Below are 15,860 nucleotides of genomic sequence, written 5' to 3'. Positions count from 1 at the left end.
GAGAGACCCGAGTGGTGTGTGAAATCCAAATATGTATTTTTAAAAACACAGAAAGGAAGACCATCACAGGTTTGTTGGAAAATTTGCTGTTCCATTCAAGCCCCATCCCTGGTGTCCATCACCCTGAAGTCAGGATGCCTCACCTGGGAGCAGCCAGGGGAAATCTCTACCACGGTTATTGTGAGAGCCTTGGGATAGGCATTAGCAGAAGCCATCCTTTTGTGCCCTGTTTTCTGTAGAGGAACATGGACCCCTCTGGGTAACCCGGGGTTGTGACTCGTATGACCCAGCTCGTAAATTCTCTCACTCTTCCTCCCCTTTGTTGCCTCCCAGAGTTAAAAATCCCTCTGCACAGTTCTACCCAGGTGGGCTGTGTCCGTCTGTCGTTCTTACAGGTTTCACACTCTGTTGTCTTCAGCTGTTCGGGGGGGCCCCTTGCCGCATGAGGCGGACTCCGGAGAGCTGCGTGTGGCGAGGGTAGACAAAGGTGCGTGGTGGTTTCCTTAGTAACCTGAGCTCAGGGAGAGAGTCTAGGAGCACAGGGCTCTCATGGGTGGGTTGGGACTGGCCTCTTTATCTGGGTTCTGGGATGGATGCTGGCCTGACCACGCCCAGGAAAATCTCACAGAGCGGTAGTTTGAGTGACGTCAACACCATCTCTGTGGAGAGACAGGAGCTCTACTCTGTGTCTGCAACTACGAGGACTGTTGGCCTCAGTCAAATCAGAGGAAAAAAACACCCTGTCAGTCTGGCCATCGACCATCATTTAAGCATCTCAAACACCTCTTCCCCTCAATGTGCACCTCACATCAGCTCCATCCAAGGACAAGGGCCCCCAGAGCCTCTTTAGAGCCTGGTGTTTAATGGCTGTGGCTCTCAACCTGGAGGAGCATGCACCAACATTCCCTGGAGGGCTGACACCACACCCAGGGCTCCAGATTCAAGAGGTCAAGGGGGGTTGAGAATTTGCATTTCTAAGTAGGACCCGAGTGATGTTGACACCGATCACCTGGTGCGGGTGCCACAGTCGCCATGGTCTGAGATAACTGGTCTTGCTGAAAGTCATACATTCTGGGCCAGGCCAGACATTCCATGCTCTTCCTTCTCCGCCTGTTTTCCCCTCTCTGCAGAGTCAGGTCACCTGCACAGAGTCTTTTTGGAGGGAAGGTACTACACATGCTTTCCTTGTTCTCCATCGGCTCCTCTCTCTTCCCTGATCATACGTCTTGCTCTTTGGCTATTTGGTCCTCTGAACAAGTGTACTCATTCAGGAGATGGTGTGTACATTCCACAAGCATCTTCTGCTGACTCCTCTGTCTAAAGAGCTCTCAAGGGAGGTGATTGGAAAAGGTTTGAAAGTGTCAGTTGCTCAGTCGTGTCCTGCTCTTTGCCACCCCATGGACTGTAGCCCACCAGGCTCCTCTGTCCATGGGGATTCTCCAGGCAAGAATACTGGAATGGATTGCCATTCCCTTCTCCAGGGGATCTTCCCAACCCAGGGATTGAACCTGGGTCTTCAGCATCGCAGGCAGGTCTTTATCATCTGAGCCACAGGGGAAGCCCTGGAAAAGATTTGGATGATTCAAAATAAGGTGTCTGGGTGAATTGCCCTGGTCACTTGGACCAGGACAATGGGCTAAGGCCTAGAACAGGGACCCTGAGATGCAGGATGAGCTGCAGGAGCACACCAGGGCTGGGGGGGTGGGGGATAGGGCACAGACGCAGGAGCTAGAGCAAGAGACACAAGCAAGGGAGTTAGAGTTTAAGGTCAACTGTGAAGGGAAACTCAGCACAGTCAGTATTGCCACTCAACCATCTCTTAGGATCAGCCACTTTAAGATCTGAGGACCCTTTACAATCGCATCCCCCGTTACAGGCATACGCCCATCTCCTGAACAGTGCAGCATCAGCCACTCTGCTGAATTCTAAGTTTTTGCTTTTCATTTCTTAAAAATATTTTTTTCTGTAAGTCATGTGGATAACTGAATTCTCATAGTTTCTTCCTGCATAGGATACAGTGCAACTAAATTCACCTTTGGGGAGATGATCATACAGATAATAAATTGTGCAAGCCTGGAAATTTTGAGCATGAAAGGGAGCACATTTGTAACTATGGGACAACAGGAAAATCTGATTCTGTGCCAGGTTAGCCAAGACTCCTGGTTATTCCTCTCTAGGAGCTGATGGTGACCAGAGAGATGCTGTGGTACACATTGTCCAAGTCCTCCAAGAGAATGAGGGAGAGGAAGAGGGGTGGGGTAGAGAGGCCCACCACCACTGACAGGGCAGGTCACATGATGCAAAGCAAGACCCAAGATCCCCAACCACACAGACCAGGAGAGACCAGGGCTGTAGTTCATAGACTGATAGCATGACTAAGCTGGAGAACGCTTCTGGAAAGGTGGGGTGCTCCTGGTGTTTTTGCCGTCTCTGCAAGGAACTGTTCTACGACTTTGGGAACTCTCTTCACCTCTCTGGGGTGAGTCTCCTCATCCATAAATGGGAGTGCTGGTTCTCTGATAGCTTGAGGGTGTTAGAGCATTGTGCTCATATGCTGTACTTCAATAGCACAGCACTGGTTTGATTTAGAAAGGAGTTGGCCAACTGTCCTGTGGTCAGTATGACCCACCACTTGCTTTTGTCAGTAAAGTTTTATTGAAACATGGCCATGCTCTTTACGTATTGGGTATGACTGCTTTCATGCTAGTAATGGTTAAGTTGAGTCATTGTGACACAGACCTTATGCCACATAAAGATAAAATATTTACTATCTGGCTCTTTGCACAAAAGCTTTGCCAGTTTTTGCTTTAAAAGAAAGACAGACAATGATAAATCAGACTGTAAAGAATTTAAGACTCAAGAGGATTCATGTTGAAATGGGAAGCTGACTCAGTCCTGATGACCCTCTGGCATTTCCTGATGATAAAAAAGACATTTTGGGGAAATTTTTCAAAACTTTTCTTTTGTTAACTTTTATTAGGAAAAAGAAAAGTGTCTGTGATTTTGCCCACCAGAGACTTCCACTGTCAACAAATTTCTTATTTTACAAAATTGCAATTTATTTTATAAAATTGAAATCACAAAATTTTGTATCTTGCTTTTCACATGTTATATAACATGAATGTCTTCCTTTTGATCAAAATGTCTTCTTTATTGGCAAGATTGATGCCTATATAATATTCTGTTTGGGGGTTTATCCTGATACTAACAGCTGACTCATTGGAAAACACTCTGATGCTGGGAAAGATTGAAGGCAGAGGAGAAGATGATGGCAGAAGATGAGGCATCACTAACTCAATGGACATGAACTTGGGCACACTCTGGGAGATGGCAAGGGACAGGGAAGCCTGGCACGCTGCAGTCCATGGGGTCACAAAGAGAAGGACATGACTTGGCGACTGAACAACATGGCTCACTTACTCATTCGCGTGTTGTTCAACATTAAGTCTTTTACTTTTCTACTTGTTGCTGTGTTTGTGAATGGAGAACATCACTGTGCTCAATGCAAGCTGTTTCCTTAGGAGAAATTTCTGAAAAAGACGTCACTCGGTCAATGAAACAACTATCTTTTAACCCCATTGCTCAATTTATTGAAGAGGAAAAATCACAAAGTGGGCTTGAGGCTGGCTTCTGCCGTCTTGTCACTCTGGGAACCTCCAGCGAAGATCACAGCAAGCACCAGGGAAGGTGGGGGCCCTGCTTTCTGTACACCATGGTGTTTTTCCTGCATGCTGGACAGAAAATGCTCAGGCCTCCAGAACAAAATCAGAAGACCAGCCAGAAACGAACAACATGTATGGGTTCACACACCAAGGCAAACCTTTAACCCCCGTGGTGGGAGGTCAGAAACCTGGAAACCCAGGGGCCCCAACATTGACTTGGTGGCCCATCGTGGAGGCTGTGGGTCTTCCGCCTGCTTCCTGAACATCTCCCCAGAGTCAGAAGGCACACATCCTTAAGCCTAATGGGGTAAATGCTTATTACACTCTGAGCTCATTTGTAGCAGAAGGCACCTACTACAATCCCACTCCTCATGCAAAATTGCCAATTTATGGCAATATTCCTTGTTTGGAAAACAAGAGTATCCAAACACTATAATTACAACGCGCGCCAGCAGCCGAGAGTTCCTGCATTAATGCAAAGGCTCCAGATACATTCGTCAAATAGAGTTTTTTTTCTCTTTGCCTTCTTCTCTGGGTACTTTTAAGTTCAGGGACAGAGAACATGTCTTCATTAGAAACATTAACATTCACAGGCTGTAGTAAATTTTGACAGTGAAAAGGTCTCTGTAACCTTTAGTTGTGCAGAAATTTACTTCCCAAGAAAATTACATCTGGCACTGTCTTAATTAATGCTAGCTTTCTTTTCTGAAAATTGTGGGCTTGTCAGTAAAAAAGGCAGAAAAACCTGAATTTAAAAGGCTGGACACAAAAGACGCCGAGAAATAAAGCTCTGTGAGATTTCATAATATTGCTCTGTTTTTGTTCTACAGTAAGGAGATGAAAAGATCTCATTTGATTTTGCCAAATGCAGCAACATACATGTAATGTAGAATTGATTTGCATTTTCTCTCTTTTGTCTCTGAGTTTTATCATGTAAAGCGTGCTTGGGAAGGTATTCTATTTTAAAAGCAATAGGTCAAATAAAATCTATACCTACGAGGAAGAAAAATAATGTATGACTTCATTTTTTTAGCCTTTCTCTAACTGCTCATATTAATCGTAGCTAACAGGAAGAACCATAGCTGTGTTTTCTCATGTGAATTTTGGTGATCTGACATTACCTTTTCCTGGTTTGAAGTGAGTTCTAAATATGATGGAAGAGTGTGGCTTCACATTGGGATATTTCTATTTTACGTGGCTCAGACTTCTATTTTGACAGCAAGATGCTCATGCTTTCCTTGGGGCTTAGGGATTCATTTTTAGGTTCCTGTTTTCCCCCTTATTTGGCTTTGCATTTTGATGATCCAACATTTCCTTTATACAGTTCAAGGAAGATGTCTCACACACTCAGTCCCAGGGACACATGCTTTGCATCACAGGGACATGAAAAATACTTTTAAAACTGTCTTAGTTTTGCTGCATGCGGAGGAGGTAAGTGCAGGACTGAAAGAAGGCAGAGAGCCTTAAAGAAGCTCTATCATGGTCAAGACTCTGATTTGTCATCAGAGAGAGAAGGTGACTTATCCCAAATTGCAAGCAGAGCCGGGCTCACATCCCAGCCTCTGGGGCTGTGTCCTCTCGGACAAGATTCCTGGAAAACTCTCACCTGCTCACCTGTGGGACAAAGTCTCAGGGAATAGTGATGTGATCAGTGTGCTTGATTTTGATCCATTGCCTCTAAAACAGTGGTACAGGATTACTGTGGGGACCTGAGGGGTTTTGGTGGTACTCAGCCTATGCTGTATCACAGCAAGTTGCCTGGAAAGCAAGGGGTCCCCTCTGTGGGTCCCTCAGTCCATCCAGGGTCAGGGAGGAAGGCTCCCTTTGGCTCCAGCACATCTTGAATGCCTCCATGACACGAGATAATATTCCCTTTTAACAGAGAGAGTAGGCCTCAGGCTTCGTCAAACCTTCATATTGAGCTGGAATTTAATTACATGGTTTTGTTTCCATTATACTTTTTTTTAATGGTTATTTCATATTTATGGTAAGTGCTATTAGTTTTCTATTCATGGTAATGATATAAAGCTTCCTTTAAAAATTAAATCTGTTTAAGTTAAGACAAAGAAAAAAAAAAGAATGGCTATAAATTAAATAAAAATATGACGTAAAATAGATTACCAGTGGTTCTAGGGTGTGGCCAGAAATGGTGGTAAATGAGAGTTTGAAGTTCAAGTTTGGCATAAGTTGCTTTAGGAGAGAGAGTGCAGCGGGAGAGGCTGGTTCGGAGACGTTCTGTTTGGGGCCCCAGGATTTTCCTGAGCTGTCCAGGACTCTTTCCACGAAGGTACCCATTACACATAATCTACTTGTGTTTATCAAATGATTAGTTGGCGCCTCTCCCACCTTTAATAATTCACCATAAAGCGTGTTGGAGAGATGCCCCCCTCTCTACACTTAACAGATTCTCCTGCTGCTCCCTGACAGCCTGATAGGAGGCAATATTTTAAGATAAAAGGATTATTAAAATAGTACATGTGCTGGAGTAACACTCCAATGTGTTTCTTTATCGGAGTTGCTGTCGAGTATCTTATAATTTAATAAATTATAACATATTTACAAATAACACCTCGGGTTAATGTCCTCACACATTTTTCACAACTTTGCATCATGTACTGAGCGAGTGGAAAAGTTGGAGAAAAGAGGTCTGAAAAGCAACAAGAAAAGGCCGGGAGCTCAGAGGAGCTGGATGGGAGTGAGTTTCCCCTGGGAAAGACGGCAGCTTGTCCAGGTTGCTCATGGGCGGTGGTGGGGGTGGAGGTGGGAACCTAAGGGGACCAGGAGGGTACAGGAGCCACAGAGGAACCATGGGCTTGAGGGCAGATCCATGGGGGATCCATGGGGTCATTGGGATCCATGGTGGTCAATGGGGTCCATGTGGAGCCACAGGGTCGTGGGTCTGTGGGAAGCAGTAGCAGATTGTTAGGTACTATAGGTGTGCATGGGGGCAGAGGGGGAGTCTGTGTAGGGATCTGGGGTCACGGGTAGCCATGGCTGTGGGGAAGGGGAGACTCTGCCGGGGTCCAGCTGATCACACCTGTAGCTAACCTGCTCAGGGGGTCCAGACGCCTCATGTGCCCTCCAGGCCTCCAGCACCCCCGGCTGCCAGCTCGCTGTCTGTCTCATTATGCCCTACCTGCCTGGCTGGGAACTGCTTAGAAAATTAAATACTGTCAATTTGAAAAATTAGAGATAAAACCAGAAGAGAGAAAAATCTGAAGATCTGAGACGAGCCAATTACTAATGTGAGACTTGGCTGTGAACGTTCTGGAAGAGAGGAACTTCTGGCCAGCGTATCTCAAACTTGAGTGTGCAGAGCAGGGTTCGGTGGGGCTGCAGGGTCCCTGAGATTCTGCACTTTCTATGTGAGAGACAACTGAGGCATGTCAGTGCTCCGAGCTTGCCCAAGGGTGCCGGCCAACCCACAGTGGGAGATGAGCTTAGTCCTGGAAGCAAAGAGCCTGAAGCTCAGGCTGTGGACCCCAGCCAGAGGGAACCAAAGCTCTGATGTCACAAAAGGTTGGAGCCCAAGGGGTGCTAGGCCACAGGGAAAGATGCTGCAAGCTCTCATCCCCATCCCTCCCACCCCAAAGCCTTAGTTTCCCCAGTAAGCAAGAAACTTATGGGGCTAACCTGGTTTCCTATATAGACAGAACGGCTTCAATATGCTTAGACGTATCAGGCTTGGTGTGGACTGAGGGAGCTCCTGCCCCCAAATCCCTTCTCTATTTCCTGGCAAGTCCCCCTTCCTGGAATGCCACCATTAGTATGGCATTACTTTGGGGACAAAGGGGCTCACTTACAAAGTGTACCCCTGCAGAGAGAGGCCTAAGGATCTCCCTTCAGATCGTGCTGTCTCAGAGCAGGGCAGGTGGAGGGAGACTGCTGGGAGAACAGTCAGAGCACGTGCCGCCCTCTCCCCCAGGCCACCCCGTGAGCCCTGCCCTGCAAACATGAAGGCCTGCTCTTCCCAGTGAGGAAACCCTGCATGCAGCCTCAACCTCAGTCCACTGTGCTTGTCCGAGAGATGCGAAGGCTTGAGGGATGCTCAGAGCTGGCACCTCTGGGAGTCGCAGGGCCTGAGAGTGTGTGTTTTCCAAGCAGTGTCCTCTGGTCCTTTTGCAGAGACTGTCATTTCCCTGTGATGATGCAAAGTGTACCATCCTTTGGTTCTCTGCAGTTTCCTCTCAGTCCAGTTTCCAGGAGCAAAGATGGTCCTGGGAGTTGTCAACACCAACATGGACTCATGGGGGTCATGACTACCTGCTGGGACCAGGAGTGCTCCCTCCTTCTGTGTATCCCCTGAAGGCTCTCTGGAACCCCTGCCTGGCAGTGCATCCAGCAGAGGGCCCCATGGATGCTCTTGGCTGTTAGGGACCCCTGGAATCTGGGACCTGGAAAGTCCCCTTTAGATCAAATGAATGAAAGGCTTTTAACTGGAGATCCGTGGACTTCCAGGTACAGGTGGATGAATTTTGAGAGGCACTGTGGGTCCACCACACTGACGTGAATTATTGTGGGCACTCGTGCGTGTCCATTTTTATAACATTCTCTAAAGGGCTTTTGATGCTCAAACAAATAACAGAAAACCAAACCCCTTTACTTGCAGATTCTTAAGCTGAAGGCTGCAGAGGGAGTCTGGGTTCCTAGGGCAGGACTCCTTGGAACCTTCCTCCTCCACGCCAACCTCACCCTCAAGCCTCTTTTCAGAGGCATGCCGATTGTCTGGAAAGAAAGAAGTAAGTCTGCTTCCTCCTTGGGAATCTGGGGCTCCCTAGTGAGACAGGAATCCCAGCCCAGGGACCAGACCTGCCATTCAAGCAAGGGCTCTCCAAATTCAGCCTGGCCTTGGGCTGCCTTCCACTCCCCCACACCCCTGCCCCACACTGCCATCAATGTTCCATCCATCCCAGACTCGACTGCTTTCGGGGAGGCCAGTCCTGGAGGGCTCCCCGGCCCCGACATCCCACACCAGTGCGTTCAGCCTCACACACAGGGAGCACATCATTTCTGCCCTGCGCCAAGCTGCTCGGAGGGCCGGAGGGGAACAATATATTACTGCTCTCTTTGCCTAACAATTGGTAACACATGACGCTTGTATTTGCCCCAAGATAATGTACAAATATGTTTTACAGGGTTTCCTAATGATAATCATGATATTTCATTCTTCTTGCCCTTCTAATAACGATAACAGTCTAACATTATTATTTTTTTTTAACTGTTCGCAGTGAGTGTGACATTCAGTTCAGAGAATCGAATGTCAGCAAGAAATCCATATGCACTCCCTGAAGCTGGGAGAAGCCCCTTCCATTTATTTTTAGGTTGCCAGAGAATGAAGCGCTCTCACCTTATTATTTTTTTTTTCCTCCTGAGAAAGGTGTTTGGCATTCAGCGCCTCTCTGATGTTTATGTAATCGGGCCTGAGGTTTAGTCAATCAAGACCTTTTTGTAAGGCATCCTAATCAGAGGGTGGTGGCTTGATAGAGAAAGGGCTGAGGGCATCTCTGGGTGCGGGCCGTGGTGGGGGCAGAATTCCCACCTCAGAAGAAAGGCTCCTTTAATGGCCTGAGCTCTCAGCAAAAGAATCAACTAATTAGTAGGTAAAGCAAACATTTTAAAGTTCCACATTGACAGAGATGCTAGGTAGAAATTGTCCCCTCCCCTTCCTGGGGGGAACCGCCCCCGCCCCTCGCCCATGACAATATGTTTGTTCTGCCATATCCTCCACTTTTATGGAAGCTTATTTTCAGGGATAAACACCCAAGGAACAGTGTATACATTCTACTATTAGTAAACAGCCATTCCAGGTGTGTTAAATTCTGCTTTTTGTTCACCAGAAGCTACACATGAGAAATAAGGATTGATCAAAAACCAGGAAAGAAAAATAGAAACACACCACGGTAAAAGTGAATTTTTTAAGTGGTGGAGCTGGGATTTGTCGTTGCTGTTATTTTTTGGATATTTGTTTATTTGATTGCATTGAGTTTTAGTTGGGGCATGCAGGATCTTTGATCTTCCTTGCATCATGTGAGATCTTTAGTTGCAGCTTAGGGAGAACACTTAGCCGCTGCATGAGGGATTTAGTTCCCCAATCAGGGATTGAACCTGGGCCTCCTGTACTGGAAATGCAGAATCTTAGCCACTGGGCCACCAGGGAAGTCCCAATAAAATTGATTATGATAGAAGCTAAAGTTAGAAGAATACTCCTCATCTCCATCATCAAATTGCTTAGTCTTAAAGCATAATTGTTCAGATTAAGCTATTTTGAGATAATGACTTTTTTTTCTTTTCTTTTTTTGAAGTGGCCAAACTTTGAGTTAAGTGTTCTTTTGGTCAACAGGTGGTAAGGTTCTAGCACACACTAAAGCCCTCCATGGCCGCCCAAGCGGTGGCAGCTGGTGGCAGCTCTCCTGGTCTGCACAAAAGCCTTGGATCCGATTATTTAGGGAGCCGAGTATTTTTGTTGATGAGCAAAATGAAATCCTCTGAAAGCAAAATCAATCCCTTGCAGAGACCCCAGAGCATTGATCCTGGTGCCCATTGACAGGCTTGGGCTGTTGAGCTATTTGGAATGACCGCACAAAATGAGCAAGTTGTTACAGTTTTAGAGTTTTGGTATCTATTGGCAACCCCTGCACTCATATGATTAATCACACATTCAAAATGTGCGCGCTGTGGAAATTGACTGCAACGCAGCAGAAACAAAGTTTTCAGTTATCCTCGTATAATAAATTGAAGCTATATCCCTAAGCAGAATTGTCTTCAGGATTCCAATTTGCCTTGTTAAAAGTGTTGTGTATACAGTAGTTAGCAAAAACGCAAGTAATTACATACAGAATTCATTCTAAGCAATTCTTTATTTTCCCCCACCCTTTATTGGTTTTCCATCTTCATTACCCAATATTTTTTAGTCGATCTCAGCAGAAACTGGACGGGTGAGATGTGGCCAGGCCATGAGGCTTGGTGACTTTCCTGATTCAGAGAGAGCATCTGGTCAAGGGGACAAGGCCGGTGAGACTCACACAGCGGCTGGAGGCCTTCTGCCAGCTACAGGGCTGCGCTGACAAGGAGGAGGCAGAAGCAGCGTGCGTGTGGTATTGCATTTCATAAAACAACATTTACCTCTGGAGAAGGTTTCTACGGATTTATTTTTGAGCAGGAGCACAGTTTTGTATACACGGAGTGGTGTGGCTGGCCACATCTGTTTCGGTTGCTGTAACCGGTGGGACTTTATTTCATAAATATCATCTGAGCCGGGAATACAGCTTTTGGAATGCAAATTATGTTTAAGTGAGTAAACATTTCGGTGGCTGGGGGCCCGGAGCGTAGGAAGGGAGAGGGGCAGAGGGGGAGAGTTGCGGCTCATGAACTGGGTCCAGGTGGAAGGCGGGCCGGGGTTGGAAGGTTCCAGCTGGGGAGGGAAGGGGACAGGAGCAGCCCCGAGGGGAAGCCCTCCCAGAAAACCCCCAGCTTCCCAGAGGCTCCTGCTCACTCTCCCCAGAACAGAGACCTCATCCATATCTATCAGGAGAGGCCTAATTATAGAGCTTGGAGATTTTAATGGCACAGGGAAATTTAAATGCAGTGGAAAATATGAATATTCCTAAGCCAGCAGTCAAAATACAAAATGATTGGCTTCAGAATCAATGAATTATAATTTCAGAGCGCGTCCTCAAAGGTGGAGCCTGTGGTTCCCAGGAAGAGTTCTGTGCACGCGGGTGTGTTTTAATGAACTTCACTTCTGGCTTTTGCTCTGGCAGGGTCCTGTTTCCTCAGTGCTGCCGCCTCTGCCAGCACCCAGCTGCTCCAGGCAGATAGCCGGGGACAACATCGTGGGGTCCTGGCGGGTGAGTGGGCAGCCAGCACCTGGCAGGTACCCTTGGATCCTGGCTCCTCTTCTGTGGAGCCTGTGCAGCAGGGTACCAAATGCTGGAATGCTGGGGGAGTAGGTTATTTGTCTGCATCCTCCCCTCAAAAAGCTGTATCCTTTTCCTGCAACTGATTCCCACATCTTCAGTTCTTTTAACTGGAGCTTTTCCCCTAGGCATGGCCAGTGGGTCCTTTGGGGAACTCGTTCTTCCCAGCCCCAGGCACCCTGTCCACCAGGTTTCTTTTGCTCCCGAGAGCATCCCTATATCTTTACCTGTGGAGGAGGTAAGGATGTGGCCCAGCTGCTGTCCATGCAGCCCTCAAACTGGAGAGTCATCCCATAAATCCTGTTTTATTTTATGGACAAATAAATGCTGAGGTAAAATATTCCAGGACCGTAGCTTGAATACTTGCCATAGCAGCGGTGCTGTAATAACCACGGTGACATTAATTTACTGCATTGTGCCGTGGGAAGAAGGAAGAAGGAGGGAGAGGGGCATTAAAAGAGAAAAATGACTTGCCTTCGAATTTATTGGGATTGGCCTCCCTCATTTTCAGCCATCATTAGTTGATTAGGCCCTGATGACAGTGTGGACAATTGTCCTGGAAGAGTTGGCGACGAGACGCCCTAAAGGTACGCTGTTAATTGAGATGATGTTCATCCTGTAGTTACTGAACAGAGCTGCAGATGGTGAGATTGGCGGTGAGTGTGATGGCACAGAGCTGTGGATGCTCAGTGTCCGGGGAGTATAGGCCGGGGGTGGGAGGGCCTGGATCCATCCCAGCCCTTGAGACCACGCCCCTAGCATCCTGGTCACTTCCTCTCTTTTGTAAACTTTGCAGATAGACCTGTCAAGAGGGGAAAAAGTGAGCTTGCCTTTCATCCCAGGAGCAGCTACAACCACTGAAGGTCCCTCCTATCCCTGGGCTTTGAAGACTGAGGTTCCTCCTGCCACCTCTTTCTCCCTGCCAGCCCCCCACTGCCAGGCATAGATGACGTCTGACAAGTGTAATCCCAGAAGGTTCCTGAACCTGAGCTGAGAGCAGGACCTGTTAGCTTCCCAGGCAGCCAGATTCCACTACCGTTGGTGCTGTCATTTTCTTACTGGAACAGAGAGTGGGTTCCATCAGCATATCTGTTCACATAGAGGGTCCAGTCTGAGCAGTGAAAGCCTTGAAGCCCCGTGGTGGAGGCTGAATTGTTCACAAGCTCCACTAGCAGCAGCCTTGGCCACGCCTAGCCAGCAGGAAGGATGGCTCCAGCTACATGACCTCTGTGGAATGTTTTTAGAGGCCCACACTGACTGTCCCCAGGGCTGGAGAATTGCCTGCCTAAGGAGAGTGGATGAAGCCTAATGTTTTTTGAGTGATTTGGTAAGGGTAGCATTGGTTCAAAGGCACTTGACATCCATTACCACATTTAACCGGCGGACATGTCAAGTCACTTCAGTCATGTCCAACTCTGTGTGACGCTATGGACTACAACCTGCCAGGCTCCTCTGTCCATGGGATTCTTCAGGCAAGAACACTGGAGTGGGTTGCCATGCCCTCCTCCACGGGATCTTCCTGATCCAGAGATGGATCCCTCCTCTCTTATGTCTCCTGCATTGGCAGGAGGGCTCTTTACCACTAGCACCCACCTGGGAAGCCCTAGCTCCATTTAGGGTAAAGGAAACTGAAGCTTAAAAAAAAAAGAACGCCTTGTGCCCTGTAGTATGTAGGAGACCGTAGAGGTAGGAGCTTCTGGGTCTGAGTGCCTGGCCTGGAATCCAGCTGCGCCTCTTACTGCCCCATGATTGTGGGTGGTACTTTGCCTCTCTTAGCCTTGGTTCACTACCAAAGACAGAAAACAATACATGCTATGAGCTCTGTATTTGTTAGTAATTCTTATTGCTGTAGTGGTCCTGATTGTTAAGAGCTGTCAGCTATTCATCCTCAAGTTCAGGTCCCAAAGAGCAGGAGGGGACATAAGGCCGCTTCAGCTCTCTATCGCACGAAGAGGAAGCGCTTTCTCGCTCACCCCTACCCTCCATGCCTGTCATGTCCAGACAACCAGACAGATGCTCAGGACTGCAAGGTGACAAATCCACTCACAAGATACAGCTTGCTAAGTGGCAGTGGCCTTTTATTCCCTGACATCTCTCCAGACCGTTGAAGGGATTAGAACTGGATTAGTCTGAGATGAGCCTGGCTCTGCCGTTATCACCTGTTTATAGGATAATGACATTATCTAGTTTGGCCCATAAGGGCCTCCTTCCATCGGAGCTTTGTTCTCTTTGATCTTGAGTGTTGCAGGCAGCGTATCTTTAAATCTAAACAAACCCACTGAAGCCTCAAGATAAGTGGTCAAAACATCCAGTGGGAGGAAAACAGATTCCCCCTTCCCGGGCTGCTCAAGGCCAACAGTAATTTTAAAACTGTGCAGACTTTCTTTGAACCTAAAGCTTACCTTCCCATTTTCAACACTGGCCTCCCATGTCCCCTTTCACACATGCAGCACTTTAAAGTTTGCAGACCTATTTTACCTTTGCTTATTAACTCAGTTGATGGGCAGGGTGGGTTCTATGCCTATGGTGCAGAGGAGGACAAAAAACCCAGGTTTGCGAAAGCCCAGGTGTTTGCCAGCACTCAGGTCATTTCCAAGACCAGTACTGAGACTAAACCCAGCTTATCTGGAAAAATTCAGCATTTATTTTATCCAGTGCCTGTAGCCATCTAAGACCTGCCTCTCTGCCCAAACAGCTTTCCTGAAGGCTGATCTCTGCATAGAAACATCTGTTTAGACAGAGGTTCCAGGAGGACCTTGGCCGAAGTTCCCTTCCAAAGCTCTCCTAACATCCGCTCTACAGTACTTTATTTTAAATCATCTTTATTGAAGTATAATTCAATGCAGTGAGACCTGTTTTAAGTGTGCTGACCATTTGTTGCATTTGGGGAAATGCATAGAGTTGTGTAACCACCTCCATGACCAGAATTTAGATTTCCATCACTCCCCAAAGGCCTTCATGTTCCCTGCATTCAAACTGCATATCCCGTCTGCAGCCTCTGACAACCCCTGGTCTTTCTGCCACTATAGTTATGCCTTTTCTAGGGTCTTATGTAAAAGGGATCACCTGGTGATTTGATTTTACATCTGGCTTCTTTGACTTAGCAGCAAGTTTTGAGATTGTCATTTTGTTATGTGATTGATTTGTTTGTTTTTTCTGTTGCAGAGTGATGTTCCACTATGCGGTTATATCACAGTTCTTCAATTTCCCAGTTGTAGACATCGGAGTCATTGCTAGTTTGAGGCCATTATGAATAAAGCAGCTATAAATATGGAGTGGATAGCCTGTCCCTTCTCCAGGGGTTCTTCCTGACCCAGGAATTGAACCGGGGTCTCCTGCATTGCAGGCGGATTCTTTACCAGCTGAGCTACCAGGGAAGCCCCTATATATTTAGGTCCAAGTCTCTGTGTTATCTTTTCATGTAACTTGTGTCGATATTTAGCAGTGGGATTATTGGGTCAAAAGACAAATGTGTATAAACTCCATAAGAAACTGCCTGTTTTCCAAAATGACTATATTCCCACCAGAAATGAAGAAGACATTCCAGTTGCTCCACATCCTCACAAACATTTGGTATTGCCAGCCTTTCTAAGTTTCCCTTTCTTGTGTGTGGATAGTAGGTTTAGGGTTAGGGTTAGGGTTAGGTCATTGTGGTTGCATCTGCATCCCTCTAAGACTAATGATGTTGCTAATGCGTTAAATTTTGAACACCTTTAGAACTTCTTTGGTGAAGCCTCTATTAGAATCTTTTATCCTATCTTCTAGTATTTGACTGATAGTAGTTTCTTTATATCTTCTGGAAACAAGTCCATTTCCACACATACGTAGCAAATATTTTCTCCCTGTTTGTGGCTTGTCTTTTCATTTTCTTAACTGTGTCTTTCAAGGAGTAAAAGTTTTTTAATTTTAAGTTGGGCTTACCAGTTTTTTCTTTTATGATTTGTGCTTTTTTGTGTTTTATTTAATTAATTTTTATCCCAAGGTTGCAGAGCTTTTCTTCTCTCATTTCTTCCAGAAGTGTTCACTTCATTTTAGGTAGAATGTGAAGTAAGAGATGAGGTTTATATTTTCCATGTTATTTATATATTCATATTTCCATATAGTTATTTCTGCAAGATTTATTGTAAAGATTCTTTTCCGCATTGAGTAACCCGGGTACCTTTGTGAAGACTCAGTTGACTATATATATATGGTTCCATTCTGAATTTTCTGTTCTATTCCATTGATTTTTATGCTAAAACTATACTCTTTTGATTACTGTGGCATTATATTATTCTTAAGA

At 46.5% G+C, this 15,860-nt stretch overlaps 1 pseudogene; it reads left to right on the top strand.

The window, feature by feature from the left end:
* The first annotated feature begins 245 nt into the window (after positions 1-245).
* LOC102288198 (uncharacterized) overlaps positions 246-15,860 on the top strand; it is a 177,556-nt pseudogene continuing 161,941 nt past the window's right edge.

The sequence above is a fragment of the Bos mutus genome, chromosome 18 (genome assembly GCF_027580195.1).
Source record: "Bos mutus isolate GX-2022 chromosome 18, NWIPB_WYAK_1.1, whole genome shotgun sequence".
In the NCBI taxonomy this organism is placed as follows: Eukaryota; Metazoa; Chordata; class Mammalia; order Artiodactyla; family Bovidae; genus Bos; species Bos mutus.
This window is presented reverse-complemented; position numbering and strand designations above follow the sequence as displayed.